We start from the raw sequence: 5237 nt of genomic DNA, 5'->3' as shown, positions 1-5237 counted from the left end.
ATTTATAAAGTATAATATTTAGAAAATACTAGAAATTATATACTATTATACCACAATTATAAAATATAATATTACTGAGTTGAACACTGTTCTAAATATCTGAACATGAATAAATCCACTTAATCCTCACAATAATGCTATTGTTATTGTTACTGTTATTGATTACAGCAATTGTCATTTTTTTTTTTACTTACTTAAGGAAACTAAAGCACAGAGAGGTTAACTTACTTGTGCAAATACAACCAGGATATGAGGGACCCGGCCGGAACGTGGGCTGTGTGGTGCTGCCTCTCAGGATCTCAGGAGCTGTGCTAAGTGGTGAAGATACCCAAATCAGCAAGGTTTGCTTTCCAGTAAACCCAGAGTCTATATGGTTGACAAACTTAACTGAAGTGCAGTTCCTTGTGAGAGTTGCCACAGGAGAGGCAGGGGCGAGGTACAGTTGACACACAAAGCCTAGCACACCGTTCCGGGGCTCTCGGATGCAGTTTCTGGATGCAGTGAGGCTTCCCCTGCGCCAAGAAGGATGAGTGAGAGCCTGTCACCCTTTCACACCTGGGCAAGCTGACCCCAAGTCCCAGGAATAGCACCTTCGAAGCACGCAGGCAAGAAATGACACAGTGTTCAGACACTCCCAGATTTGGCGCAATTGGGGCACAGAATGCCAGGCAGTGATGAGGAGAAACTGAAGCTAAAAAGGTAGACAGGAGCTGGGTCTCGAAGGGCTTTTTAGAACACGCACAGTAGGTTGGATTTCATCATGGAGACCATCGGGAGCTACGAAAGGGTTTTAAGTGGGAGAGTCATGAGATTTGTGTTTTAGTCAGAGACCCCAGAGTCAGCGGAGAGGTGGGATTAGAGGTGAGATGACAGGCAGTCAGACTCTGAGAAATGATGGGGGCATCTTAACGATCTGAAAGAGAGAATCTGAAAAAGAGAGCTCTGGACTTTCACCCATTATTCTTAGGATTAATCTTATTTTTTGAAGCATCAATTATGAGAGAGAATCATTGATCGGCTGCCTCCTGCATGCCCCACACTGGGGTTTGAGCCTGCAGCCCAGGCATGTGCCACAACCTGGAATTGAACGGTGACCTCCTGGTTCATAGGTTGACGCTCAACCACTGAGCTGCACCGACTGGGCCCTAGGGTCAATCTTACTAACATCATTAGTTTCCTTTAGTATTTTGCCTAGATTGTTCAGGTTATTCATCTGCCTTGGAGGAGAAAGACAACATATCAGTTTGAATACTTTCTGCTTCAAGTAACAAAAACCACAGTGGAAATACTTAAGCAACAAGGCAAATGTATTATTTTACATAGGCATGCTTGAGTAAGGCACCTCTAGGTTTGGTTAATGCTGTGGCTCAATGACAACATCAAGGAATAATTTTCTCCCATTCATCTGCTGTATCTCCTCAGTGTCACCTGCCTCCCCTTTGCCTAGGTGTCCTCATGGTCTCAGAATGGCTGCCACCGTCCCAGGAATCAGCATCAGACCAGGGAAAAGCTCAGCCTATCCTGGCAGATGTGGCTACGTATACAGATTTAGGGTCCTTGTAGCAAGGAAGGAAGCATTCAGAGAGACAACTAACAGTGCCTGCACAGAATGCAGAGAGTAAACATTCAGTTTCTTGCATTAAAAGAATAGGATCACTGGGTCAAATGGGAGTTCTATTTTTAATTTTGTGAGGAAACCCATACTGTTTTCCAGAGTGGCTGTACCAGTCTGCATTCCCACCCCCAGTGCACTAGGGCACTCTTTTCTTCACATCCTTGCCAGCACTTGTGGTTTGTTGATTTGTTGATGATAATCATTCTGGCAGGTGTAAGCTGATACCTCATTGTCATTTAGCTAAGATCTGAAAACAGCCATTGTGCCCATCAGTAGATACATAAGTGGATTAAAAAAGCTGTGGTATATTTATACATGATAATACTAAGCAGCTGTAAAACAGAAGATCTTGCTCACTTTAGTAGCACATAGACTAACATTAGAACAATACAGAGAAGATTAGCATGGCCGCTGCGCAAGGATGACCCGCATATTAGTGAATGAGAGAGCCCAGACCTGGGAGACTGGTTCTCTGAGCCCAGAACAGCTACAGTGCGGACTCTTGCCCGCCCTTCTATTGGGACAAGTGACCCAAACCTCAGAGTGAGCCCAGAGTTTGTTTTGGGTTAAAATCAGTGGTACCTTTTGTAAAGACAAATGCAAATTAAAAATAAAAGGCTTAATTTTTTTCTTGTTGAAAATAAGGGAAAATAATAAGAAAAATAATGGCTTCCCCTCCTGTTTCTCAGAGCATTTACCTTAGAAAACTTATTACATGTACTTTCTCATCTCTTCAAATACAGTTGAGTCTGTATTTGAACTGCACAGGTCCACTTAGATGGGGACTTTTTTTCAGTAAACATACTGTCAGCCATCCATGTCCCTGGGTTTCACTTCAGTGGATTCAATAAACCGCAGATGGGAGACAGTATTTTTTATTCCTGATTGCAATTTGTGGATGTGAAGGGCCCACTGTATGCATTGTTCTGTGCCATCTCACATAGAGACATGAGCATCCCTGGATTCTGGTATCCTTGGGGCATGGGAGGGGTAGTCCTGGGATCAAGCCTCCTTGGATACTGAGGGACAACTAAGTTTAGGGGAATCAAGTTATACACAGACTTATAACTAGGGTTGTGCTCCTGACCCCTGCATTGTTCAGGATTTAACTGTATATAAAACCCTTTTGTAGCTTTCTGACATGGGAATGTCATTCTCAAAGAATCAGTCATCTCTTTAATAAAGTGAAAACATCAGGAACAATAGTGCCCATATCTCCCATCAACTGTGGGAGGGTAGGAGCCTAACTCAAGTGAGTTCCTTGTTCCAAGTTGCATAATTACCTCCTGTCATAAAGATGTAAGAAATTTGTCTTTTCTCTGGATAATGCCTATTAGCCAAAAAGAGATGGTCACCCCATCAGATGAAGTTAGGGTGAACTCCTTGTGGCAAATTGTGCTGTCAAGTCCTCTGTCTTGAGGACTAGTTATTGTGCATCTCAAGAACATGTGTAATCTTTCAACCGTTTGACAGTTTGACCAGTAGCTATGATCACCAGGGGGCAGACGCTCCAACTGGTAGGTTAGGTTGCTGGTGGGTCCCTGTCAGCCCCAAATCTGGTTCACCAGCACCAGATTCCCTTTCAATGTGCACGAATCCGTGAACCAGGCCACTAGTTCAATAATAAAAGTGTTTTTGCCCTAACCGGTTTGGCTCAGTGGATAGAGCGTCAGCCTGCAGACTCAAGGGTCCCAGGTTCGAGTCCTGTCAAGGGCATGTACTTTGGTTGCGGGCACATCCCCAGTAGGGGGTGTGCAGGAGGCAGCTTATAGATGTTTCTCTCTCATCGATGTTTCCAACTCTCTATCCTTCTCCCTTCCTCTCTGTAAAAAATTTAATAAAATATATTTTAAAAAATAAAAGTGTTTTCTTTCTCTACTACCTTTGTGGAGAGGTTTCCTGTGTTGGAAGAATATTTTGATTTTTAATTATATTTCTTCAACACTATATTGTTATATTGATACATTATCTTACCTACTTATGTTATATTTCTACACATCTATTCCTTCCTTCCTTCTTTCCTTCCTTCCTTCCTTCCTTCCTTCCTCCTTCCTTTATTCCTTCCTAGCTGTCTTTTATCTTTTTTGTTTTACTTTTTCTTTCCCTCCCTAAATTGGCATGTAAGTCTATTCTTCTCCATCTAAATTATTCAGTGTAGATGGGTTAGTACATTGAGAAGATATATATCACAGATGTTTTGAGAAAAGGTGATAGCATGGATCCCAACAATTAAAACACTGGCTTAATCCAAAATGTGCTTTTCCTTGCAGCAAGAAAGTTTTAGGGCTGGGTCCTTAGGTGTTTAACCTTGAAAATTTGAAACAAAAGAAGTTTCTGGACATCACAAAGCAAGGTGTTCATTAGAGGAAACTGGTAAATGTAAAAAATAATAGACTTTAATTCAGAGAGGTATTAGGTTGGAAATTGTAAAATGCCTTTAGTGTAGTATAATAGAATAATATGCTGTTATATTACACTAGAGGCCCAGTGCAAGAAATTTGTGCACTGGTAGGATCCCTAGCAGCTGCCAGCTGCTGGCCAGGTACTGCTTCTCTTCCCTCGGCTAGCCCTGCCCCCTGGTCGAACTCCTGGATGACCTTCCAGCCGAGGGGACAATTTGCATACTATGCTTTTATTATATAGGATTTTATACCATAATCATTCATATAAGTGGGTATCTATCTATCTATTTATCTATTATCTATCATATTTCAAGAGCCATTTTATTTGTCTTTTTTGGGGTGGGAAAACCATTCATTTGAATACTGTGACAAATCCCAAGTACTAACAAACAGAAAAAACACAAATTATTACCATTGTTCATTTCCAAGGCATCATTCTTAGGTTATGAAACTTACCCAAAGAGCACACTAGCAAAACCAGTCTGTTTAAAAAGACTTATTAAAGAAAAACTCAGAACCTCTATAATGGTTTATGCAAGTGTGTTCTGATCCAGTTTCTATTGATACAATATAAGAAGGGATGAGCTAATGTGGTTCCCAGAGCCCTTGGTGGGAGGAGGTTCATGGGAGAAACTACGAGCCTAACTTAAAATCTGCACACCATTTATGTTCCTGAAAGTTTTAATAAGTGATAGCAGCTGTGTTCCTCATTGAGTATTTTCCTTTGCTGGCATAATAAATACTTAACGTTTTGAAGCCAAAATGCACATCTGAAGTAAACAATGAACTATTTCTTAATTCTCTAAGAAGGCGTTGACTCTGAAATTGTTTGCACAATACTGTGACAATTTCTGAACCTTTTCCACCCTGGTCTTGCCAAAGACCCATAAAGCAACTTCTGACTTAAGAATAAATACAAATAAATTTCTCACATTTTGCATAACCACAGACATACTTCCACGTTGGACAGCACTATTTAGTACTACCTTAGGTCTACTGAAAAAATATCTATTTATTTTTTTACCACAAATTCAAAGCTCATCAGTGCTACTTTTCTTAATTAAGCTGGGCTGCTCTCACAATTCAAAAAGCTTCATTTTATTTTCATCTTAAATTAAACTCCCTGTGCAATGCAGTGACCAAAACAAATAATCTATGACCTACAAACAAGACACTTGCATTCCCCGAAGAATTACGTTCTTGTTTTCTCTAGGTTATAC

The 5237-nt window shown here is 40.8% G+C and overlaps 1 non-coding gene across 1 annotated transcript; it reads left to right on the top strand.

The window, feature by feature from the left end:
* Positions 1-1964: 1964 nt before the first annotated feature.
* LOC132228936 (U6 spliceosomal RNA) lies at positions 1965-2073 on the top strand. Its single transcript, XR_009451535.1, has one exon. It is a non-coding gene; the product is annotated as a U6 spliceosomal RNA (small nuclear RNA).
* The last annotated feature ends 3164 nt before the right edge of the window (positions 2074-5237 follow it).

This window comes from Myotis daubentonii, chromosome 2 (assembly GCF_963259705.1).
Source record: "Myotis daubentonii chromosome 2, mMyoDau2.1, whole genome shotgun sequence".
Taxonomy (NCBI): domain Eukaryota; kingdom Metazoa; phylum Chordata; class Mammalia; order Chiroptera; family Vespertilionidae; genus Myotis; species Myotis daubentonii.
Note: the sequence above shows the minus strand (reverse complement) of the source record. Positions and strands in the feature narration are given on the sequence as shown.